Source organism: Bos taurus, chromosome X, assembly GCF_002263795.3.
Source record: "Bos taurus isolate L1 Dominette 01449 registration number 42190680 breed Hereford chromosome X, ARS-UCD2.0, whole genome shotgun sequence".
Lineage (NCBI taxonomy): Eukaryota > Metazoa > Chordata > Mammalia > Artiodactyla > Bovidae > Bos > Bos taurus.
Window position 1 is genome coordinate 52664993 of NC_037357.1, and position 26714 is coordinate 52691706.

General features: G+C 41.4%; 1 long non-coding RNA gene and 1 other non-coding gene across 2 annotated transcripts; one reads left to right on the forward strand and one right to left on the reverse strand.

Moving 5' to 3' along the window:
• The first annotated feature begins 7204 nt into the window (after positions 1–7204).
• On the forward strand, positions 7205–10614 carry TMSB15B (thymosin beta 15B). Its single transcript, XR_139735.6, has 3 exons — positions 7205–7315; positions 8756–8868; positions 10202–10614. It is a non-coding gene; the product is annotated as a thymosin beta 15B (long non-coding RNA).
• A 14994-nt stretch (positions 10615–25608) lies between these two features.
• LOC112445291 (U6 spliceosomal RNA) lies at positions 25609–25715 on the reverse strand. The gene has a single exon (XR_003033648.1). It is a non-coding gene; the product is annotated as a U6 spliceosomal RNA (small nuclear RNA).
• Positions 25716–26714: the final 999 nt, after the last annotated feature.

Sequence of the window (26714 nt, forward strand, 5' to 3'; positions counted from 1 at the left end):
TGCTCTTGAAAATATCCATCACGAAGGAATTTATGATGTTCACGGCCTCCTGTGAGACACTCAAGCCCATGTGGACTTGCTTCAGCACCATGGTGAAACAACTGATGAAGCTTTCAATGTTGTTGGAGCAGCAGCAGTAGTGATGGCTGCAGTGGCTGCAGCCATGGCGGCCATTCAATGTCTCCTACTTTGCCTTCCTTGGTTCTATTTAAGAGGGCTCAACTTCGAAGGGCTTGGCTTTTTCCGTGAGCAGGTCATCCTCAGACAGCTTAGACGATGGCTCATCCATTACAGACTCACCTTCCCCACAGCTCAGTGGGAAGTACAGGGTGGCTTCTGAGGGCTGGTGCTGGTTTTATAATCCCTGCCTGCCCTGCCATCATGGGCAAGGTCCATATCTGATTGGATAAAATTCAAGGTGGAGAGGCCTGTCACTCAGTTACCCCATGTCACATGTCAGTGAATGCCTCTCCCCTGTTGACCCCCTGTGGATCAATCACAGTGGGAATCTTTAAACTTTCTGTGACCTCTGCCAGAAAATCTTTGAACTATGCCGCATGTAAGAAAGGGTTTTCTCGGTGGCACTAGTGTTAAAGAACTTGCTTGCCAGAGCACGATATGTGAGAGGTGTGAGTTCGATCCCTGGGTCTGGAAGATCCCCTGGAAGAGGACACAGCAACCCACTCCAGTATTCTTGCCTGGAGAATCCCAAGGAAAGAGGAGCCTGGCATGCCACAGTCCACTGGGTCACAAAGAGTCGGACACAGTTGAAGTGAGTTCGCATGCACGCCATGTAAGAAAAAGATCATCCATTCACTCTAGCTGATTTATGGTTACTGTTGCTTGTGAACTTAGAAAAGATGTCAGGAAAGTCACCTAAATTGGAAAAAAAATCAGATTGAGCTTCCTGAGAGGGTCTGATTGACCTCCTCAGTTCAAGTGCTCACAGCTGTCAGAGTGGCTCTGGCCAGTTGGCATCCATTTTACTCTACCACAGAATTTTATTTTTCCATTTCTGAGACACTGTAACTTGAGAAGGGCTTCCAAGGTAGTGCCAGTGGTAAATAACCCACCTGTCAATGCAGGAGACACAGAGAGGCAGGTTTGATCCCTGGGTTGGGCAGCTCCCCGGGACGAGGGCATGTAAACCCACTCCAGTATTCTTGCCTGGAGAATCCCATAGACAGAGGAGCCTGGAGGGCTATAGTCCATAGGGTTGCAAAGAGTTGGACTCGACTGAAGGGATTTAGCATGCACAAGCATGCAGCTTGAGCAGGAACTCTCTGATGTGTTCAGCAGTGTGCTCCTCAGAATCATAGGACATATGCATGTGTGTCCATGTTCAGTCGCTTCAGTTGTGTCAGACTCTTTGTGATCCCATGGGCTGTAGCCCACCAGGCTCTTCAATCCATGGGATTCTCCAGAACTGACCTGCTATTACCTACAGTACTCATCAAAGTCCATGAGTATAAGTAAATATATAAAACCACATTCTCCTAAGATGGAACAGAAATAGAAATGGAATACTTACAAATTATTAAAAAATACTTATATACTTCCATAATTAAAATTTAAATATTTAAAATTAAAATTTTAATATTTTGCCTGCATGCTCAGTTGCTTCAGTGGTGTCCAACTTTTTGGGATCTCATGGACTGTAGCCCCCCTGGCTCCTCCATCCATGGAAATTTTCCAGGCAAGAATATTGGAGTGGGTTGTCATTTCCTTCTCCAGGGAATCTTCCTGACCCAGGGATCAAATTCAGGGATCAAATCCATGTCCCTTGTATCTCCTGCATTGGCAGGCAGATTCTTTACCACTAGTGCCACAGTACAAGCCAAAGATGTCTATATCCAGCTGCTTACTTGACATTTCCACTGAGATTTCTTGTAGACATCCCTAAGTTATATGTCAAAGACTGAACTTCCCCTTACCAACTTGAACCTAATCTTCCCACTTCTAGTGGTAGCATCATTTTTTGATACTTTCAACAGAAAGAGTCTTGAGATATAGGAATCTTGACTCTCTCACCACTGGATTGTCACTTCCGAAAAGAATGTCTTGCATATAGTAGGTACTCAGTAAATATTTCTAGACTAAATAAATGGTCTCTGCCCTGAAGAAATGTTTGATTAAAAATTATTCAACAATTTACACAAAGTAGTACACTAAAAAAGCTGAAGGAATTCCCTAGAAGTCCAGTGGTTAGAACTCTGTGATCTCAATGCCAAGGGCCCAGGTTCCATCTCACATTGGAGAAATAAAATCCCACAGGTCAAGGGGCACGGCCAAAAAAAAAAAAAATGTTGAAAGACTTCTGTCCTTTCTTTTCCATTATTAGATCCACAGCTCTTGTTTGGACCCTCTTTATTTTACACCTGAACAACTGCTGCAACACTTTTTTTTCTTATACAAATGAAATTATTTATAAAACAGAAACAGATTCATAGACTTAGAAAACAAACTTATGGTTACCAGAGGGAAGTGATAAATTGGGAGTTCGGGATTAACATATATACACAACTATGTTAAAAATAAATAGCCAACAAGGACTTAATGTATAGCACAGGGAACTCTGCTTAATACTTTGTAATAACCTAACTGGGAAAAGAATTTGAAAAAGAATAGACATATGTATATGTATAACTGAATACCTTTGTTATATAAATATTATAAATCAATTATAGTCCAATATACAACAGAAATTTTAAAAGAATCAGTCAATCTTTTAAAAGGCTATTCTTCCAGTATCCTTTGTTGTCTGGAGTCACATTATGATATTCAGTTGTCATTGCTGGGTCTCAAAATAACATAAGCAAATAAAAGCCACATAGGGTCAACCAGTTTATACTGGCCGCAGAACTCTGCCAGGGGTCAAGGGGACAGAATCACATCCTTGGGCCAACAGGATGGGTTAACTTAAGGTCATTCCAAGGGCAAGGGGAAGGTGAAGAACAGTCAGGGTGATGGAGGCTCGCTGACACTCAGCATCACCTGAGGCTGCTGACATCCCCAGTCCTCCATGGATGGTGCCTTTTCCATATGCCAGGCACTCAACTAAGCACTTTGCATCTGTCATCTCTTGCCATCCTCTTGATAAACCAATGAGACAGGTACTTTTTTTATGGGTAAGGAAGCAGAGACATAATCATAGGAGATGAAGCCAAGATCTGGACCCAGGCAATGTGCCTTCAGCATTAGTGCTTCTAACCACGTTGTTGACTTCCTAGAAATACACAGGAAAAAGAAGCAACTGCCCAAGCCTAAGAGTGACTTGTGGAGAAGGCAGTGGCACACCACTCCACTACTCTTGCCTGGAAAGTCCCATGGACAGAGGAGCCTGGTAGGCTGCAGTCCATGGGGACACTAAGAGTCGGATGCGACTGAGCAGCTTCACTTTCACTTTTCACTTTCATGCATTGGAGAAGGAAATGGCAACCCACTCCAGTATTCTTGCCTGGAGAATCCCAGGGATGGGGGAGCCTGGTGGGCTGCTGTCTATGGGGTCTCACAGAGTCGGACATGACTGAAGCGACTTAGCAGCAGCAGTAGCAGCAGCAGGAGTGACTTGACTCTCCTCTCAATAACCTGATAATAGGCTCCAACAAATCCCAAATAGAGGAGTTCAGAGGGAATCATATTGTTGGGAAAATGTGTAATTTCCTCAGTTCTGTCTCACCGCAGCAAAGATTTGAAATGGTGGGTCAGTATTACTGCTCGGTTACAGCTCAGAGTTTCATTTGGCAAGCAAAGGAAAGTACAACCTTAAGTCGTGAGGGTGGGACAACCCCAAAGGAGAGGCCTCAATCTGTCTTGGCTTCCTCTTTTTATATGTTTTGTGTCCTCCCCCGGAGCCTGCCCTATTCAAATTGGGCTAGCCAAGAAGAGGGCACTTTTGTTTCACCTGAAGTTCTCACTCCAGTCCACAGATTTTATTTGTTCCATTTTCACAGGCTTCCCCCACCCCCCCTTTTTTTTTCTTTTAGCCACTGCCATTTTGAACTCATTTTTTCCTATTCTAACTACCTATCATTCGACCCTCAAGAAATGGGAGGCCCAATTGTTTGGGAATAGGGACATTGAGGTCTGTGGCTACTTTCTGCTGAACTGGGATGGCGAGGGGTATTGGGCCTCCCCCTCTCGTTAGTCTCAAGACTCAGAGTCCTTATAGCAGAGTCCACCAAAGGGTGAGTGATATTTTATGTGGTCGGGTGTAGTTTTATACATCCTTGTTGAACTAGCACTGCATTTTGTAGCTTGTTGACCTTAACAAGAGGTCTTCTGGAATCTGAGACTGAGCTGCGTGAGTTTTCTGCCAAGTTTGTTTTTTGCTGTCCTGGATTCCAGCACTCTGGGCTTCTCGTAACTTGGACTGTGCTGGGTTTTCATTGCGTTCAGCTTCCACAGCATGAGCTTTGGCTGAGTTGGGCTTCTACTGTGCTTGGCCTCTGCCTTGCAGGGGCTGAGCCAAGGTTGCTTCAGCCAGGTTACATTGGAGTCATGGCACCAGATATGTCGGGAGAGTGTGTAATTTCCTTGGTTCTGTCTCACCACAGCAAAGATTTCAAACACAAGACCAATGTTACAGCTTGGTTACAGCTCAGAGTTTTATTTGGCAAGTAAAGGAAAGTACACCCTCGAGGCGTGAGGGTGGGTCGACCCCAAAGGAGAAGCCACTGCAATTTTTTTAAAACAGATCTCTTTACCATCTTCCAATAAAATTCAAACGGTTTAACATGACATGCAAGGTTCTCCATGATCTGACACCAGTTGACTCTTTACACCATATTGAAATTCATAGTATAAAGATTTATAAACATTTTGAAACCCCAATGCCCATCTGATTGCAAAAAGCCAACTCCTTGGAAAAGACCTTAATGGTGGGAAAGATTGAGGGTAGGAGGAGAAGGGGGTGACAGAGGATGAAATGGTTGGATGGCATCACCAACTCAATAAAAATGAGTTTGAGCAAACTCCAGGAGATAATGAAGGACTGGGAAGACTAGAGTGCTGCCATTCATGGGTTTGCAGAGTCAGATGGGCCTGAGCGACTGAACAACAATAATGAATCCCAGTGATCCAACCATACAAAACTGCTGGGTATTCCCTGAGTGTGCCCTACACTTCCCTTTATTCTTATTTTTTTCTCTTAATGAAATTTCATTTCTCCCATTTCTTCCCTCACCAAATGATTGTTGTTGTGTTTTTGTGGTTGTTTACTTATTGGAAGGACTGGTGCTGAAGCTCCAATATTTGGCCATCTGATACGAACAGCTGACTCAATGGAAAAGACTCTGATACTGGGAAAGATTGAAGGCAGAATGAGAAGAGGGTGACAGAGGATGAGATGGTTGGATGGCATCACCAATTCAATGGACATCAAACTTGCTCAAACTCTCGGAGATGGTGAGGGCCAGGGAGGCCTGGTGTGCTGCAGTCCATGGGGTCACAAAGAGGTGGACACGACTTGACAACTGAACAACAGACAGATGATACTGATGAAACTATTTGCAGGGCAGCAGGAGAGACACAGACATAGAGAACAGACTTGTGGGCACAGTAGGGGAAGAAGAGGGTGGGATGAATTGAGAGAGTAGCATGGAAACCTATACAGTATTATATGTAAAATAGCCACTGGGAATTTGCTGTATGACGCAGGGAGTTTAAACCAGTGCTCTGTGACAACATAGAGGGTGGGATGGGGTGGGAGGTGGGAGGGAAGTTCAGGAGGGAGGGGACATATGTATACCTATGGCTGATTCATGTTGATGTATGCCAGAAACCAACACAATATTGTAAAGCAATTTTCCTCCAGTTAAAAATAAATTAAAAAAAGGATAATACATTAAATACTCATAACCTACCCAACATCATTGCTTTTAGACAAACCTGCCCTAAAGGTGCTCAGAACACTTATATTTATTAGCCTGGAGGTGTGAAAATCGCTCAGTTGTGTCTGCCTATTTGCGACCCCATGGACTATGCAGTCCATGGAATTCTCCAGGCCAGAATACTAGAGTGAGTAGCTGTTCCCTTCTTCAGGGGATCTTCCAAACCCAGGGATCGAACTCAAGTCTCCAATATTGCAGGCGGATTCTTTACAAGCTGAGCCACCAAAGAAGCCCAAGAATACAGAAGTGGATAGCCTATCCCTTCTCCAGTGGTCCTTCCCAACCCCAGAATTGGACCCAGGTCTCCTGCATTGCAGGTGGATTCCTCACCAGCTGAGCTACCAGGGAAGCTCATTTATTAGCCTACATCTGGGCAAAATCATATAACACAAAACCTCTTATAATAAAATGTTCAATATCTTATGTAATTTACTGAGAACTGTACAGAAGGTGAAAAACAGAATGGTTGAACGGGTATAGAATGATTGGAAGTGTATCAGTGTCAGGTGTTTGCTTTGTGATCACTCAGTTGACTGGGAGCGGAAGCTCTCTGCTGCTGTCCAGCATCATGAGAGAGTATCCTACCACATATTGCTGGCCAGGGCAAATATCAAAATTCAAAAGCTTGTAGTTGTGTATTTTTCCTCCAGCAGAGTTTATCTGTGTGAGTACAGGCTCACTGAGGTGTGTCTGAACTTTGCTAGAATTATGATTTTGCCAGGGAAACAGTACAAAGTGAGAGAGGGGCAGGAGAGTGGAGGGTATATGTCAGTGAGTGATTATAAGGATTGAGCATGAAATTTGATCTAGGGAAGGAGTGGACAGAAAACAGTAATGGAGAGAGAGATGGTGAAATCTGGTAAGACCGATGAACTAGAGATTCTGGTGAGGTTAAAGGATAGTGGGGTCTGCGTACCAAAGGGAATGAACTGGAAAAAGTGGAGGTGTATCAGAATGATCATTCTTGAGTTCACCAGGAATTAAGACAGGATAATTACTGTTGGGAGTGACATAGTGCAGTAGCTAAAATCTTTGAGAAATAAAGGAGAGGAGAACTGAAGTTGGCTTGATGATGACAATGCAGGCTAGTTGGTGACATAAGCTGTGGGATGTATGAGAGGAATACTTTAAAGGCAGCAATGAGAAACATTAACGTTTCTCATAATAACTAAAGTTTTTAACACCCAGTTACTGGGGTGAGGCCTTGAGTAGAAGAGAGATAATGGACTCAGGCCAGCAAGGCTAAAGCGGTGGGAGGGGCGAGGAGGTGGGTCTAGGATTCCATGGCCAATCGAAGAGAACTGGGGCGGAGCCTGACACGCACCATATAACTGAGGGGTTCCGCGCAGGAAGGCTAATCTCGTCCAGAGTGCTAAGCGGTGTCGGTGCGGCCCTCTACCTTTCTCTGGTCGTCAGGCCTTCTGGTGAGGATGTGCGGCCCCTCCGTAGCCTGAGGATTATGGGGACAGGAGGGCGTGGCGGCCGCGGGGCTGGCGAATCGGGCCTGCAGGAATTGGAGGGGCGGACATTAGAACGGGCGATTGTAGCGGCGCCTCCTGGGGAGTCCACGCCTTTGTCTTCACAGCGCCGCCTTCTGAGCGGGATTCGGATCCTTCCAGGGATCGTCCCTGGCAGGTCCGAGGCAGGAGCCCCAGGAGCGGCAGTCCACTGCGGCTGTAGGTCCGAGGCTGAGGGGACGAGGAGTTTGAGACTCGGAATGGGCTCTCTGGGACTGGCCCTTTGCTCCCTCCCTTCCTGTGACTGCTAGGTTGGACTGGGCTCCCAACAATGATGATAGTTATTTAAAAATGTAAGCAAATTGCTGCTAACAACGTGGCTTGTGCACCCAGCCCTGTTATTTTTTATTTAAAGTCCCCGTTTCCCCACCTCTGGAGATTGGCAGCCGATCGCTTGTCCAGGAGGGTCCTAGGGTGAACCCGACGGAGGGGAGGCATATTCGGGACGTCTGGCTGCTTGGGGGCCTCTCCATTCTCGCCTGGCACTAGAAGTGTCTTATTCCACCGGGGTGAGACCATACACGCACAGGAGAGCTCTGCTTTCTGGGTTCAGAGGTCTCCTATTGTCTTCTCTGGACAAACCCAGAATGATCACTGGGTACCTCACCTCCTAGCTTCGTCTCCTTCTCTCTCCTCTTGAGGAGAAAACATGGTGAAAAAAAAATCAGCTCTGTTTGGTTTACCCCATTCTGCGGCATTTCCTGGTTTGATCATAATTAGCCGTTCCATCTTACAGCACTTACAAACCAGTCCCACAAGGGGCTATTGTGAGACATGTAATTAGTTTTGACTGGATTTAATCCCTCCTCTTATTGTAGCCCCTTAGTCTCTTGTCTTTGGGCAGATGAAATAGAAAGAAACTAGTCCAATTGATGCTACTTTTGTGTGCTGGTCCCTAACCCCCCAAGAAAAATGCCCCCCTTTCAAAGCAATTGAATACAAAGTGAAGGTACTCAAATAGTGCTATCTCCTGTTACAAATTCATTAGTTGGTTAAACCCAGTCCTTATTTTTTCTTCTGTCCCTATCTGTACATGTCTTTCTATCACCTCCATTTTACCTTTGCTGTGATTTTAAGAGTCAGACATATTGGCTCCTGGCTTCTAAAACATCTTGGTTACTAGTGCGCTTGATCCAATGGCATTTACTGTCTTCAGAAATGGGATAATGATGCAGAATAAAATTCTAATAAAAACATGACTCTTCTAAGATCTGTTGCTGTTTGCCTTTTGAAAATCAGCAGGTAAAATACATATTGACATTAAATGTGAGAATTTTGGCTCTTACTCCTTAGTATGACAATCGTTCTATCAGGTAAGTTTTTTTAGTTGTTTTTTTTTTTTTCCAGTCTTTTCGTCAAGATGAGTGATAAGCCAGACTTGTCTGAAGTGGAGAAGTTTGACAGGTCCAAACTGAAGAAAACTAATACTAAAGAAAAAAACACTCTTCCCTCAAAGGAAAGTAAGTCGTGGGGACTTTCTATTTGAGACAAACAATGGTAAAAATTAATAGGTTTGATAAATGCATGATTCTAGTAAATTTTGCCACAAAGTAAACAATAGGGTACCAATTATTTAATGTAATATTGCTTTAGTTGTTCAGTCGTGATTGACTCTTTGTAACCCCATGCACTGTAGCTCAATAGGCTTCCCTATCTGTGGACTTCTCCAGGCAAGAATACTGGAGTGGGTATCTTCCCAACCCAGGGACCAAACCCATGCTTACTGCACTGCAGATGGATTCTTTACCTTCTAAGCCACCAGGGAAGCCCAATGTAAAATTAGAAAATAGCAAATTGTTGCCTTTTTATGTTGCTTATATAAGTAGTCCTTGCATAATTGGCCTTAGTAGTATTGAGGGAATACAAAAACTGATTTTTATTGGAACATTATTAAAAACCACATTAAGACCAATCTTAGAATATTGGATATAACATTAGAAATATAAGGATTTTGTCCAATTTTGGCTATTTGTCATTTTTCTGTGTCTAGTGTTTTAGGACTTTTATCTCATCCCTAATGAGCCATGCAAACTATGGCTTTGGCCTTCTCTACCTGGTGACAAGATGAGGTGAGATGATCAGTTTAGATATTGGGAATACTCACGTTTCCCAGGGATCACGGGATCAATTTGGCCCTCCCCACTTGCAGGCTGCTGGAGAAACTCCAAGCCAAGGGAAACATTTTGTCATGTATCGTTATGTAAAAGTTCCAAAGGTAGTCAAGATTGTCTGAGAAGGCGTACCTTCCTAATCATATAGTGATAGATAAATCTGAAGAAAATGCTTCACTTGCCACTCAGTCTCAGAGTAATCTATGGAAAAAATGGCAACAACATATATCTACCTCTCAAATGGGGAAAAAGAAACCTAAAGTTGAGTCTAACAAATGTTTGGTTCATTACTTTGCACACACACACACACCTGACTGGGGATTTGTGGTTAGGCCTTGCATTCTAAATTTAAAGAAGGTATGGCAGCCTCCTTGGTGGCTCAGATAGTAAAGAATCTGTCTGCAATGAGGGAGACTCAGGTTCTGTCCCTTACTTGGGAAGATCCCCTGGAGAAGGAAATGGCAATCCACTCCAGTATTCTTGCCTGGGGAATCCCATGGACAGAAGAGCCTGGAGAGCTACAGGTCATGGAATTGCAGAGTTGAACACCACTGAGCAACTAACACTTTCTTTCTTATGGCAGCCTCTGACGATTTGGCAAAGAGCTCTTTTGGAAGAAATTGAACTTAATCTTAGGAAAATACCCTCATAATAATTTTTTGTGTGTTTGTTTTTTACCCAGCTATCCAGCAGGAGAAAGAGTGTGCTCAAACATCATAAAATGGAGACCTCCTTGCAAGAGCAAATTTCAGCATTGCTTGAGTGTCTTGCTTTTGGCAAAACTTTGTAGAGATTTTAGGTGTCTTCTGTTGTCTTCTCACCCATAACCCCTGGCTAAGAGGTCAGGGATAGCCAATGTCCCTCATCTTAAAACTTCTATTGGTGCATAAATTGCAGCAGGGAGATGCTGTCAACAATCTCACAATTGATGATCTGTGTGTGTAGTTTTTGCTTCCCCATAGGATAAACTGCTTTTAACTTTCTACAGTGATTCTATTGCTTTATTATCCTTAAGTTGCATGGTTTTGCATCTTCTCACAATTTATTTTCATTTCTAATGAAGCAGTAAAATAAAAAATATAATCAATATGTTTATCATGGGCTCCTGTGGTTCATTTCTGGTGGTCTTCTAAGGAATGAAAGTATACAAGGGTACTTTTAAGCCAAATAAAATGAGTGCAGGAAAGCTATTTTAGCAGATTTGGCACATGGGAAAGGCCTTCCTCTCTCCAGATCAAGTGGGTCCTGACTTGGGGATTGTGTGGCTGATACACACTGACTTCATTTTGTCAGTTTCATCTTTGTCCACACAGTCCAAACCTCCCCCCCTTTTCACATGATTGAGCTTTAGCCTAATTTACAAGAAGTGAGTCCAAGCCAGATGAGTACCCTGTCAACTTTTGCCTTTGCTTTCATCTGATATGAAACCTGCAAGAGTGGTTTTTGCTGACATAGATAGTTAATGGTCATGAGACCCCTGGAGGTAGGAACCCCGATTCCAGTTGGTACACATGTGCTTCTCTCTTGGTAGTCAGATTCTACTTTTAGCTTTGGCCCCTTTAAATTCTCTTGTACCCTTTTTGGCAGTCAGTGTGCAGTGCAGCTGCAAATGCCTCTGGATTATCTGTCGACTCTGTCTTTGTGCCTTATGTTAGTTACCCACAGTGAACTTCATAATTGCACTTTATGACATTGCTCACTTCGTTCTTTTGGTCTCAAAGTTCCTTCTCAGTTTGCAAGATATCATTCAATATGTGTGCCTCCCAACAGGAATGCTAAGTGCTTTTCCTAAAAGTTGGAATCATAGAGATAGAGAACCTTGGGAGGTCACGTGGAGTAGCCCCCTTGTCGCACAAATGAGGAAGTGAAAACACAGGGCCTGATTTGATCTTCTAAGGTGTATAAAGGCTGAAATTTTAGATGGGACTCTTCTTGCTTTTTGGAAAGTGCTTTTCAACTAAAGTCAGGGGACATGAAAGGGTAGAGTTGGATGGGAAGGGAGAAGAGACACTTGCTAACACCCACTTTACTAAGCACATCACACCTTTCATTGGGCTTCAGCTAAGACATCTAATACCTGCTAATGAGCTGCAACACAGAACTTCTGGTCTGGTTTTTGTCCTGAACAGAATTCACTGTTTTATGAACCAAGTATTTTTGGTGTTTCTGCTGAGCACAGTTGCTATGAACTGAATTCTGAATTATCTCCCCTCCAAAAAAGTAATATATTGAAGCCCTAACCCCATATCAATAACCTCAGATGTGCAGATAACACCACCCTTATGGCAGAAAGTGAAGAGGAACTAAAAAGCCTCTCGATGAAAGTGAAAGAGGAGAGTGAAACAGTTGACTTAAAGTTCAACATTCAGAAAACGAAGATCATGGCATCTGGTCCCATCACTTTATGGGAAATAGATGGGGAAACAGTGGAAACAGTGTCAAACTTTATCTTTTTGGGCTCCAAAATCACTGCAGATGGTGACTGCAGACATGAAATTAAAAGACACTTACTCCTTGGAAGGAAAGTTATGACCAACCTAGATAGCATATTGAAAAGCAGAGACATTACTTTGCCAACAAAGGTCCATCTAGTCAAGGCTATGGTTTTTCCAGTGGTCATGTATGGATGTGAGAGTTGGACTGTGAAGAAAGCTGAGTGCCGAAGAATTGATGCTTTTGAACTGTAGTGTTGGAGAAGACTCTTGAGAGTTCCTTGGACTGCAAGGAGATCCAACCAGTCCATTCTGAAGGAGATCAGCCCTGGGATTTCTTTGGAAGGAATGATGCTAAAGCTGAAACTCCAGTACTTTGGCCACCTCGTGCGAAGAGTTGACTCATTGGAAAAGACACTGATGCTGGGAGGGATTGGGGGCAGGAGGAGAAGGGGACGACAGAGGATGAGACGGCTGGATGGCATCACTGACTCGATGGATATGAGTTTGAGTGAACTCTGGGAGATGGTGATGGACAGGGAGGCCTGGTGTGCTGCGATTCATGGGGTTGCAAAGAGTTGGACACGACTGAGCGACTGAACTGAACTGAACTGAACACCATGTGTGATTGGATCTGGAGATAGGGTATTTAGGTAATTAATTGAGATGGGAGGCATCATTTGATAGGACTGTGGACATACAGGAAGAGAAAGAGTTACCAGATCTTTCCCCTACATGTGAGGACCCAACAAGAAGATGACCACTAGCAAGACAGAAAGAGAGTTTCCATCAGAAACTGACACTGCTAGGTCTTGATTTTGGCACTTACATCTTCAGAACTGTGAGAAAATGAACTTCTGTGGTTTATGCTACCTAGTGTACATTATTTTGTTACAGCAAGCCTAGCTGACTAATATAATCAGGAAAGTGAAGTCGCTCAATCGTATCCGACTCTTTGCTACCCCATGGACTGCAGCCTACCAGACTCCTCCATCCATAGAATTTTCCAAGTACCAGTACTGGAGTGGATTGCCATTTCCTTCTCCAGAGGATCTTCCCAACCCAGTGACTGAACCCAGGTCTCCCACATTGCAGGCAGTCGCTTTACCATCCGAGCCACCAGGGAAGCTATCAGGAATACATATAAATAGATGAGTCCAGATTGCTGCCTTAAAGTGATGTGTTTATCACCTGAAATTTATAAGAACCAATCACCTATAATCCTACCAATTAGACATGTTAGCATTTAAGTGTCTAAGCATCCAGCCTGTGGTCTATTAACATTCATGTATTTTCTAACTAAAGGTGATTATGCTGTTGCTATTTGCAACCTTGAGTATTACCTTACCACTCCCTTCTAAGAGGTGACATTCTTGAATAATCACTGGGTTTACGGAAATGAAACCTATGGTCTCTCAATAGCATAAATGTTCCTAAGCAAAACGGGTGGTTGGGGGATCACTTCTGCTCAAATATCAATGAGTTGACACAATCACAGGGCTTAGAGTTGTTGTTCAGTTGCTAAATCGAGTCTGATTCCTTGTGACCCCATGGACTATATCATGGCAGGCTCCTCTGTCCTCTACTATCTCCTAGGTTTTGCTCAAATTCATGTCCATTGAGTTGGTGATGTTATCTAACCATCTCCATCTTTTGCGACTTCCTTCTTTTGCCTTCAATCTTTCCCAGCTCAGGGTCTTTACCAATGAGCTGGCTCTTTGGGTCAGGTGGCCAAAGTATTGGATCTTCAGCTTCAGTATCAGCTCTTCCAATGACCATTAAGTGTTCATTTCCTTCAGGATTAACTGGTTTAATCTTACAGTCAAAAGGACTCTCAAGAGTTTTCTTCAGCATCACAGTTCGAAATCATCAATTCTTTGGAGCTGAGCCTTCTTTATGGTCCAAATCTAACATCTGTACATGACTACTGGAAAAACTATAGCTTTGACTAGACTGATCTTTGTTGATAAAGTGAGGTTTCTGCTTTTTAATACACTGTATCAAATCTTTTCTTCCAAGGAGCATGCATCTTTTAATTTCATGGCTGTAGTCACTGTCCACAGTGATTTTGGAGCCCAAGAAAATAAAGTCTGTCACTGTTTCCATTGTTTTCCCATCTATTTGCCTTAAAGTGATGGGACCAGATGCCATGATCTTAGTTTTTTGAATGTTGAGTTTTAAGCCAGCTTTTTCAGTCTCCTCTTTCACCTTTATCAAGAGGATATTTAGTTCCTCCTCATTTTCAGCCATTAGAGTAGTGTCACCTGCATATCTGAGGTTATTGATACTCCTCCCAGCAGTCTTGATCCCAGTTTGTGATTCATCCAGCCTGGCATTTTGCATGATGTAATCTGCACAGAAGTTAAAAAAGCAAGGTGACAATATACAGACTTGACCTATTCTTTTCCCAATTTTGAACCAGTCCATTGTTCCATGTCCAGTTCTAACTGTTGCTTCTTCAACCTGCATACAGGTTTCTCAGGAGGCAGTTAAGATGGTCTGATATTCCAAATACTTTAAGGATTTTCCACAGTTGGTTGTGATCCACACAGTCAAAGGCTTTAGCATAGTCAATGAAGCACAAGTAGAAGCTTTTTTTTTTTTTAATCCCCTTGGTTTTTCTATCTTCCAGGTGGCTCAGACAGTAAAGAATCTGCCTGCAATGTGGGAAATTTGGGTTCAATCCCAGTATCAGAAAGATCATCTGGAGGAGGAAATGGACACCCACTCCAATATTCTTGCCTGGAAACTCCTATGCATAGAGGAGCCTGGCAGACTACAGTCCTTGGGGTCACAAAGAGTCAGACACAACTGAGAAAACTAACTGAGTGACTTTCACTTTTGCTTTTTCTATGATCCGATGGATGTTGGCTATTTGATCTCTGATTTCTCTGCCTTTTCTAAATCCAGCTTGTACATCTGGAAGTTCTCAGTTCATGTAATTTTGAAGCCTAGCTTGAAGAATTTTGAGCATTACCTTGGTGGCATGTGAAATGAGCACAATTGTGTGGTAGTTTGAACATTCTTTGGCATTGCTCTTCTTTGGGATTGGAATGAAAACTGACCTTTTCCAGTCCTGTGGCCACTGCTGAGTTGGCCCAATTTGCTGGCATATTGAGTGCAACACTTTCACTTCATCATCTTTTAGGATTTGAAATAGCTCAGTTGGAATTCCATCACCTCTGCTAGCTTTGTTTGTAGTAATGCTTCCTAAGGCCCTCTTGATTTCACACTCCAGGTTTTCTGGCTCTAGGTAAGTGATCACACCATCGTGGTTATCTGGGTCATGAAAACCTTTTCTTTTGTACAGTTCCTCTGTGTATTCTTGCCTCCTCTTGTGAATATCTTCTGCTTCTGTTAGGTCCATACCATATACCATTTCTGTCCTTTATTGTACCCATCTTTGCATGAAATATTCCATTGATATCTCTAATTTTCTTGAAGAGATCTCTAGTCTTTCCCATTCTATTGTTTTCCTCAATTTCTTTGCGTTGATCACTGAGGAAGTCTTTCTTATCTCTCCTTGCTATTCTTTGGAACTCTGCATTCAAATGGGTATATCTTTATTTTTCTCCTTTGCCTTTCACTTCTAGTCTTTTCCGTCTTGCATTTTGCCCTCTTGTACTTTTTTTTTTTGCCTTCTTTCATTTCTTTTCTGTGGGGACGGTTTTGGTCCACACTTCCTATATGATGTTATGAATCTCCATCCATAATAATTCAGGCACTCTGTCTACCAGATCTACTCCCTTGATTCTATTTGTCACTTTTACTGTATTAATTGTAAGGGATTTGATTTAGGTCGTACCTGAATGGTCTAGTGGTTTTCCCTTACTTTCTTCAATTTAGGTCTGATTTTTGGAATAAGGAGCTCATGATCTGAGCCACAGTCAGCTCCTGGTGTTTTGGCTGACTGTAGAGAGTTTCTCAATCTTCAGCAGTAAAAATATAATAAAACTGATTTTGGTATTGACCATCTGGTGATATCCATGCTTAGAGTTGTCTCTTGTGTTGTTGGAAGAGAGTGTTTTCTATGATCAGTGCATTCTCTTGGCAAAAATCTGTTAGCCTTTGCCCTGCTCATTTTGTACTCCAAGGCCAAACTTGCCTTTTACTCCCGGTATCTCTTGACTTCCTACTTTTGCACTGCAGTTCCCTATGATGAAAAGAACATCTTTTTTTTTTTCGGTGTTAGTTGTAAGAGGTCTTGTATGTCATTACGGAACCATTCAACGTCATCTTCTTTGGAGTTAGTGGTTGGGGCATAGACTGGGATGACTGTGGTGTTGAATGGTTTCCTTTGAAAATGATTCAAGATCACTCTGTTGCTTTTGAAATTGCACACAAATATTGCATTTCAGCTTGAACATTTGGATGTGTACGGTTCATGTACTGTTGAAGCCTGGCTTGGAGAATTTTGAGCATTATTTTGCTAGTGTGTGAGATGTGTGCAATTGTGCGATAGTGTGAACATTACTTGGCATTGCCCTTCTTTGGGATTGGAATGAAAACTGACCTTTTCCAGTCCTGTGGCCACTGCTGAGTTTTCAAGATTTGCTGGCATATTGAGTGAAGCACTTTAACAGCATCATCTTTTAGAATTTGAAATAGTTCAACTGGAATTCCATCATCTCCACTAGCTTTGTTCATAAGGCCCACTTTACTTCACATTCCAAGATGTCTGGCTCTAGGTGAGTGATCACACCATCTTGGTTATCTGGGTCATGAAGATCTTTTTTGTGCACTTTTTTCTGTGTATTTTTGCCATCTCTTCTTAATACCTTCTGCTTCTATTAGATCCATACCATTTCTGTCCTTTATTGTGCCATCTTTGCATGAAATATTCCCTTGATATCTCCAATTTTCTTGAAGAGATCTCTAGTCTTTCGCATTCTGTTGTTTTCCTCTATTTCTTGCATTGTTCACTTAGGAAGGCTTTCATATCTTATATATCTTATCATACATATTATGTATGAATTCCTGTAAAGTAACTAGGATGTTTTATTGTGCTAGGTGTGTTTTCCATTTAGTGAATCCAATAATCAAATACAGGCATTAATAAACGAGTGTTACAACTGCACCATATGGGCCATGAAGACAGAAGTGCAAGGGTGAGTGACACACATGACCTCTAGGAAGGAGGGAGGGAGGGAAAATGGGGTTTGATGGTAATGACCTGGAGGGGAAATGAGAATATGTAATTATTCACTTTAGAGGGTTACTGAGGAAAACGGTAATCATGATCTAACAGTGTTAAACAGTGATTTTTTAAACATGATTACTAAACAGTAATCATGATCTAACAGTGTTAGCTACTGAAAATACAAATTAGAGCAAGGGCTTTATTCCCACCCTTGGAAAATAGTTTTAATTCGACAAGCACATCCCATTCAAACTTTTTTCAACATTGTAAAATGTGAGCATAAACCAAAACACATTGCAGAAATAGCTGAATTTGAAAGTTTAAGAAGCAATTCCTGTTTCATCATTTCTGGTGATCTCTAGGGTTATTATCATTTTTGTAAACATTTTATTTACCTCTTTTATTATCTAATTATCTAGGAGATAGGGTACAGTAATCCAGAAGTTTTTATGTGGGAAGTGAAAAAAAAGTAAAATGAAGAAACTGATAAGAAAAGTCAAAGTTACCACAATCAAACTTCTTTCAACATACCCCATATTCAAAATTATCTAATATACATAAATGAGAAACCAAAAATAGCACAAAAATATCAGTTTACTTCTCCAGATCCCTGAATTATGAAGTTATTATTGCTATTTGTTCAGACTTACCCAATTCTAATTTTTCACCTTCTATTTCTTATGACATTTAAAAGAAAAAATTTTGTGACCTACAATTATGTATCATAGGATAACAGGAGTGCCCAATGAGAGTAGCTTAAGCACCAGTGTCTAGTGGAACAGCCAATGAGGGTCCTGCAGCCTGTGAGCCACAGACATTTTCCCAAATGTGTGGGGAGCTGACCTGAGATAAACCTGGGTGTGCTTCCTTGAAGGTTCTTTCAGAAATGGTTATTTGATGATATGAATCCATAGCTGGAAGAGGGACATCTCTCTTAACCTTTGCATTAAGCTAAGAGAAAGATGGTGAGCAGCAAAAAACAAACAAACAAACAAACAAACAAACAAAGATGACCTTGTCTTTGCAGTGTTTCAATATTAATATTAATGGTATTGTTAATATAATCTAATTTTCATTGTGTTTTCCTCTTAGCCTGTTGGCTTTTTGTGTTTCTGTAAGTTATTATTTAATTCAAAGGCAGGTGGTGATTTTCCCATTACTTTTAATTGATTTGTAATCTCCCATTTCTATGGGAGCTCATCCTAAAAAGTATAAAACCCCTTTGTAGATACCAAACACATACAGGATTTTACCTTCAGTGGAGACCTGTATGAGCCAGGGTAGGATACTACAGGGAGCTTTTCAGAATAGAGCAGGCATAAAGGGGGCAATGCCTGAGCAAAGAGGGTGCATAAAGTTCTGGTATTTCCAGAGCAGTTTGGAATCAGTCTGGTAGCTCATCATATTCACGAGCTCTGACTGAGGACCAATGAGCCCATTAATAGTATCATTACACATTACTGTAACCGAGCAGGACACTATGTGGCCTTCCTGGGACAGACCCCATCCCCATATGTCTTCCACTTGCCTCTTGTTTGCAGAAAAAGTTTAGCATGCTATATCTTCCCTGAATTCCAAAGAGTAAAGCTTAATCAGAGAAGTCAGAGAGTACAGAGGCAAAGGAAAACACTCAAGCAAGACAAAATAATAATAGTTTGGCCATTACCTGAAATCAAGGACCTTCAGTTTCTCCTGAGGGGCTATAGATAATATTCTGAGCCATATACTTTGAGCTGTTTTGCAAATACTAAAACCCCCATCAGGTGAAAGAAGCTAACTCTATGCTGACCACAAGCATGTAGACCCCAAACCGCTTGGAACTAGAAAGTTGATTATACTTCATCACCAACCAATCAGAAGAATGTCCATGAGCTGGTCACACACCCCGCAACCCTCTCCCTCACTCTCTTTAAAAACTTTTCCCTGAAGGCCACTAGAGAGTTCAGATCTTTTGAGTATTAGCTGTCCATGCTCCTTGCTTGATGCTTGCCATTAACGGTGGACTTCCCTTTGCCACAACCTGGGGTCAGTAGATTGGCTTAACTGTGTGCAGGCTTGCAGACCCAAGTTTGGTTTGGTAACAATTTTGGTAACCCAGATTGGACAGCAACCCTGAATGTGCATCTCATCCATGGCACATCAACAACTGTTCAAAGACAAGCCCTTGGGGCTGTCTCACAGACAAAGATTTTCAAGCAGCTGCTGGACAGGATCCAAAAGCAGCCTAGATATAGTTTCCACCTTCTGTTGGATGGAGCCCTTTCCCAATAGAGCTGGCTGCAAGGTCTAGTGTATCCAAAACCTAACACTGGTTCACTGGTGAGTGGGGCTGGGTCCTGGCACAGCTGGCTGAGGAGGCCAAGGTATCTCAGAGCTGGTGCTGACCTGCTGGTGGGTGGGACTGAGGCCCAGGCTGTCCTAGGGCTACTAGCAGCTCCATGGTGGGCAGAGCTGGGTCCTGGGGCTCTGGCTGCAGGACCCTGGGTGTCCCAGGTCTAGTGCCTGTGCTCTCATGTGTGGGACAGATCCTAGGCACTCTGGTGGACAGGCTTGTGTCCAGTGGCACCTGTGGGCTCAGGGCATCATAAGGCACACTGGATGCTGGTGGATGGGCCTGTGTCTCTGCCTGGCCAGTTACTTGACCTGAGACATCCAATCCTGGTGCCCATAGGCTTGTGGTCAGGAGCAAGGCTTGGTCCTGAGACTTATAAGCCAGGGGGAAGATGTCAGAATGACACTTGCCAGCACCAGTGACCATGTGGTAGAAAAAGTTTTCCAAAATGGCTATCACAATATCTATGTTCCCAGAATTAGTTACAGTTTTCTCCTACCTCTCCAGGATACACTCCAAGGTCAGTCAGTTCAGTCACTCAGTCATGTCTGATTCTTTGTGACCCCATGGATTGCAGCATGCCAGGTTTTTCTGTCCATCACCAACTCCCCTGTCTTGCTCAAACTCATGTCCATTGAGTCGGTGATGCCATCCAACCATCTCATCCTCTATCATCCCCTTCTCCTTCTGCCTTCAATTTTTCCCAGAATCAGGGTCTTTCCCAGTGAGTCAGTTCTTCACATAAGGTGGCCAAAATATTGAAGCTTCAGCTTTAGCATCAGTCCTTCCAATGAATATTCAGGACTGATTTCCTTTAGGATTGATTGGTTTAATCTCCTTGCAGTCCAAGGGACTCTCAAGGGTCTTCTCCATCATCACAGTTCAAAAGCACCAATTCTTCGGTGATCAGCTTTCTTTATAGTCCAACTCTCAGATCCATACATGGCTACTGGAAAGACCATAGTTTGACTAGATGGATATTTGTTGGCAAAGCAATGTCTCTGCTTTTTAATATGTTGTCCAGGTTGGTCAGAGCTTTCCTTCCAAGGAGCAAGTATTTTTTAATTTCATGGCTGCACAATCTGCAGTGATTTTGGAGCCCAGGAAAACAAGTCTCTCACTGTTTCCATTGTTTCCTCATCTATTTACCATCAGGTGATGGGACCAGATGCCATGATCTTAGTTTTCTGGATGCTGAGTTTCAAGCCAACTTTTTCACTCTCCTCTTTCACTTTCACAAGAAGCTTTTTAGTTCCTCTTTGTTTTCTGCCATAAGATTGGTGTCATTTGCATATCTGAGGTTATTGATATTTCTCCTGGCAATCTTGATTCTAGCTTGTGCTTCATCCAGCCTGGCATTTCCCATGATGTATTCTGCATACATGTTAAATAAGCAGGGTGGCAATATACAGCCTTGATGTACTCCTTTCCCAATTTGGAACCAGTCTGTTTTTCCATGTCCAGTTTTAACTGTTGCTTCTTGACCTGCATATAGATTTCTCAGGAGGCAGGTGAGGGGTCTGGTATTCCCATCTCTTTCAGAATTTTCCAGTTTGTTGTGATCCACAATAGTCAAAGGCTTTGGCATAGTCAAAAAAGCAGAAGTAGATGTTTTTCTGGAACTCTCTTGCTTTTTCCATGATCCAGTGGATGTTGGCAATTTGATCTCTGGTTCCTCTGCCTTTTCTAAAATCAGCTTGAACATCTGGAAGTTCACAGTTCATGGACTGCTGAAACCCGCCTTCGAGAATTTTGGGCATATCTTTGCTAGCATGTGAGATGAGTTCTATTGTGTGGTAGTTTGAGCATTCTTTGGCATTGCCTTTCTTTGGGATTGGAATGAAAACTGACCTTTTCCAGTCCTGTGGCCACTGCTAAGTTTTCAAAATTTGCTGGCATATTGAGTGCAGCACTTTCAAAGCATTATCTTTTGGGATTTGAAATAGTTCAACTGGAATTCTATCACCTCCCCTAGCTTTGTTTGTAGTGATGCTTCCTAAGGCCCACTTGATTTCACACTCCAGGATGTCTGGCTCTAGTGAGTGATCACACCATCGTGATTATCTGGGTCATGAACATCTTTTTTGCATAGTTCTTCTGTGTATTCTTGCCACCTCTTCTTAATATCTTCTGCTTCCGGTAGATCCATATGCTTTCTGTCCTTTATTGTGCCCATCTTTGCATGAAATATTCCTTTTGTATCTGTAATTTTCTTGAAGAGATCTCTAGTCTATCCCATTCTATTGTTTTCCTCAATTTCTTTGCATTGATCACTGAGGAAGGCTTTCTTATCTCTCCTTGCTATTATTTAGAACTCTGCATCCTTTCCTTTTCTCCTTTACCTTTAGCTTCTCTTCTTTTCTCAGCTATTTGTAAGGCCTCATCAGACAACCATTTTGCCATTTTGCATTTCTTTTTCTTGGGGATGGTCTTGACCACTGCCTCTTACTGGGTCTGACCCAGGCTCCTTTCAAATTACTATTTCTGTCTTGTCTCTATTTTATTGATTTCCTCTCTGATCTTTATTATTTCCTTCCTTGTGCTGACCTTGGGCTTGGTTTGTTATTTTTCTAATTCCTTTAGATGGTTGGTTAGGTTGTTTATTTGAGATGTTCCTTGGTTCTTGAGTTAGGTTTGTATGGCTATAAGCTTTCCTCTTAGAACTGTTTTTGCTGAATCCCATAGATTTTGGAATGATGTGTTTTTATTTTCACTTGTCTCCAGGTATTCTTTAACTTCTTTTTTGATTTCTTCACAGATCCATTGGTTTTTCACTCTCATATTGTTTAGTCTGAATGTGTTTGTGGTTTTTGCATTTTCTTTATGTAATTATTTTCTAATTTCATACAGTGTGGTTAGAGAAAATACTTGGTACATTTTCTGTTCTATTAAGTTTGTTGAGACTTGGGTTTTTTGTGGCATAGCATGTGGTCTATCCTGGACAATATTCCAAGTGCACTTGAAAAGAATGTGTATTCTGCTGATTTTGGATGGAATGTTCTGTAAATATTTATTATATCCAATTGGACTAACATGTCATTGAGGCCACTGCTGTCTCCTCATTGATTTTCTATATAAATTATCTGTCTATTGCTGTAAGTGGGATGTTAAAGTTTCCTAAGATTATTGTATACTTATAAATTTCTTGCAAGAAATTTTAAACAGTAGATCATATACAGTTGGATAGAAAGTTGTTGAATTAGAAAACATATGAAAGAAATTATATAGAATACCTCATAGAATGATAAATGAAGTGAAAGATTAAAGAGATGCCAAGAGACATAAGAAATGGAGTAAGGAGGTATTAAGTGCAATTTGTACACATGCCAGAAGTGGTAACCTGGCTAAACTTTAGAATAATAATAATGTGTTGTGTCACAGAGAAACAATTGATAATTTCCAGAATTTAGGAAGGCTATGTTTCCATAGATTCAGAAAGCTCACCTGGACACATCATAGTAAAGCTACAGACAAAGTTAGCATATAGATCATACTGGCAAACAAAAAGACACATTGTCTACAGAGCCATGCCAAAGACTATGACAGTAAATCTCCTTACATAAATAAATGGAAGCTGAAAGCAAATAGTGAGAGTAAGAAACCACGCATGTAGTGCTGTATTCCTAGCCTAAGTATCATGATAAGGCTTTGGTAGACTCAAAGATGGACCACTCAGAACACCACAGCAAGGACAGACTTACTGACAGTCCTTTGTCATGAGCCACTTCAGCTGCACAGAGCTGCCTTGTCCAATGCCTTGTACTTCCTGAGTTGGCCCACCTCCAAGGACTGATCCAGGAGGTGGCATAAAGATCTGACTATGTTGGGCTAGTGTGAAGTGAGTTTAGTGACTCATTTTACCTTCAGAATTCAGCATGGGGTCACAAAATAATTTTGAAGAGTCTGCATTAGATGTGTACTTCTTCCTCTCCCCACACTTGTCTTCTTCCCATCCCTTTCTCGGGCATTGAGAGTGCATAAATGTCCTGCACACTAAACACCATACCATCCTTAGAACCTAATTCAGAAGAAAGGACATTCGAGACATGAAAAATCATATTTACTATTCTTAGGCAAATTAAATAAATAGTCTTGTTTAGGTGTCAGAGACAGAACAGGCCACTGAACTTGCTTCTGAACTACGGGGACACTGCCCTGACTACTGCTTTGGGTGTCAGCCACACCTGATGTGAATGTGGAAGAAATACACAATAGATAGATAGGAAGAGGACTTTGGAATTTGTTAAGTCCCTGGAGGAGGTCTGGGCAACCATTCCTGGATTTAGCAACACTCCAAGTTTTAAAGAACAAAGCATACAGCATTTGGAAAAAAATTAACATAATACCAGACCTGCAGCTTTGCTCACAGATTGATGATGATAATCAATTTGGGGCCTGGGATTATAAGTAGGGAACCCTGAACTGCAGTCTTTGAAGTCTCACCAATGGAGTGGACGTGCTACCTGGGACCTTCTCCCAACTGGAGCTCCAGATGTGTTGTGTCACTTCCCAGTGCTGTTTAAGTCTGGATGTCAGTCAAAATCCAATTTGATGATGTATCCTCTCCTCTATTTCTCTCTTTTTTTTAAATGTTATTATATTGCAAGTAAGTTAGATAATCTTCTAATAAATATTTGTATTATTTATTTGTACATAACGAGCGGCTTATTTTGTTAACAAATCCTTTGAACCTGAGATGAAAGTGAAAACTTTCAACAAAACAACTATGGTAAAGGAACTTCCAAGGAATGTTTGTCACTTCTGGTATGCCAAGGAGATATATTTTCTTAGTTCATTTCTTAGGTTTCTTGACCTCCATTTAATTCTTTTATTCTCTTTATGAAGTATTCTGTAGTATTTCTTTCATCTATCTTCTGGATCATATATTCTCTCTCCATTTGTGTCCCAGCTGTTTAAAATTTCTTTACTCTTCTATTCCAGTGATTATGGTGTTCAGTACTAGAAAGCTTATTTGTCTTTTGATAATTAGCTATTTATGACTCATGTTTTATGTATCTTATCATCTAAATATGCTAAGTACATTTCTTGTACTTTGTATCTGATTAAAAGTCTTTACAGGTTTCCATCTTGGTTTATTGTTTATCCTGGTGCTGTCATTTTGGAGGGGGAATTTGTGTTTGATCAGGAGGGCTTTAACTGTAGGAATGTTTGTAGAAGCTTTGATTAGGTTTATGTTCCTAGACATTTAATTCTTTTTGTTGCAGTGGTGAATGGGATTGATTCCTCAATTTCTCATTCTGATTTTTCATTGTTAGTTTATAGAAATGCAAGTGATTTCTGTGTATTGATTTTGTATCCTGCAACTTTGCTAAATTCACTGATTGGCCCTAGTAAGTTTTTGATACTATCGTTAGGGTTTCTATGTACAGTATCATGTCATCTGCAAAACAGTGAGAGCTTTACATCTTCTTTTCTAATCTGGGTTCCTTTTATTTCTTTTTCTTCTCTGATTCCTGTAGCTAGGACTTCCAGGACTATGTTGAATAATACTGGTGAAAGTGGACACCCTTGTCTTGTTCCTGATCTTAGGGGGAATGCTTTCAGTTTTTCACCATTGAGGATAATGTTTGCTGTAGGGTTATCATATATGACCCTATGTTGTGGTAGGTTCCTTCTATGCCCATTTTTTGAAGAGTTTTAATCATAAATGGGTACTGAATTATGTCAAAGGCTTTTTCTGCATCTATTGAGATAATCATATGGTTTTTATCTTTCAATTTGTTAATATGGAGTTTCACAACGATTGATTTGCATATATTGAAGAATCCTTGCATCCCTGGAATAAACCCAACTTGATCATGGTGTATGAGCTTGTTGATGTGTTGCTGAATTCTGTTTGCTAAAATTTTGTTGAAGATTTTTGCATCTATGTTCATCAGTGATATTGGCCTGTAGTTTTCTTTCCTTATGTTGTCTTTGTCTGGTTTTGGTATCATGGTGATGGTGGTCTCGTAGAATCAGTTTGGAAGTGTTCTTTCTTCTGCAATGTTTTGAAAGAGCTTTAGAAGGATAGGCACTATCTCTTCTCTAAATGTTTGATAGAATTCTCCTGTGAAGCCATCTGGTCCTGGGCTTTTGTTTTGGGGAGGTTTCTGATCACAGCTTCAATTTCAGTGCTTGTATTGGGGTTGTTCATAATTTCAATTTCTTTCTGGTTCAGTCTTACAAATGTGGAATGCTTCACAAATTTGTGTGTCATCCTTGCACAGGGGCCATGCTAATCTTCTCTGTATTGTTCCAATTTTAGTATATGTGCTGCCAAAGTGAGCACAGGGTTAAGTTCCTCTAGACACAATTAGATTTGCATTTTCCATATATATGAGTTTGCAAACAGAAACTACTTGGGCCATGCTAATAATATTAATTAAAATACCAAAGCTACACCAGGGCACTCTTTTGGTTACAAATTCTTTAGGCAACATTTTATTCCTCACCCATAGCTAAAGACAAAAATTAGAATTTTCCTTGGTCCTTGCTTTCTTATGAGAAAGAAAGTCCAGTTTTTCACTATGGATATAGTCAATCATTTAGAATTATGTGTGTGTCTCAGCCATCTATTGATTTGAGCCACGTTTCAAGCACATCTGAGTATTTAAAATAGTGTTTAAAATAACTTTGTATATTACAATTTATAATGGGAGGATTTTAAATTTTTTTACACAAACAATTTCCAAATGTGGAATGTAAATATCCCTTAAAAATCTAAACCATCCTAAGATCACTCAGTGGTAATCACCATATGTCTAAGCTACACTGCAAAGTTCCAGGCAACCTTCACACACATACCTGGCGCTGAAAGGGGCCTCTTTTCTTGTGGGGAGGTCCAGCAAGATAAAATGAAATTTTCCAATTTAGCCCTATGGCCTCAAACAGCAAGGCAGAAGGACATTCCTTCTGAAAATATAGTCCTGTAATTGGCATAATTTCCACTATATTTTATTCTTTGTGCAAAATAATCACAGGCTTCATCAGCTCAAGAAGAGGGGGAAACAGATAGGACCTCTCATTGGAAGGAATACTCAGGGATGGGCAATATTCCTGAATCCAATAGCCACTGAAATAAAAGACAAGCTTCTTGAGATGTTTTTGGGTGCCATACACAGGGTATGGCCATAGAAATAAGTGTTTTGTTCACTATATTATGGTGATTGTCTTTGGATTGGTTTACTCTTTACTTACTACTAGGAGAGGACACCTACTATTTAGTGGAATCCTATGTTGCATGCCACAGTTTTCACACTAAAGTGGAGTGAAATTTCTAACAATTATA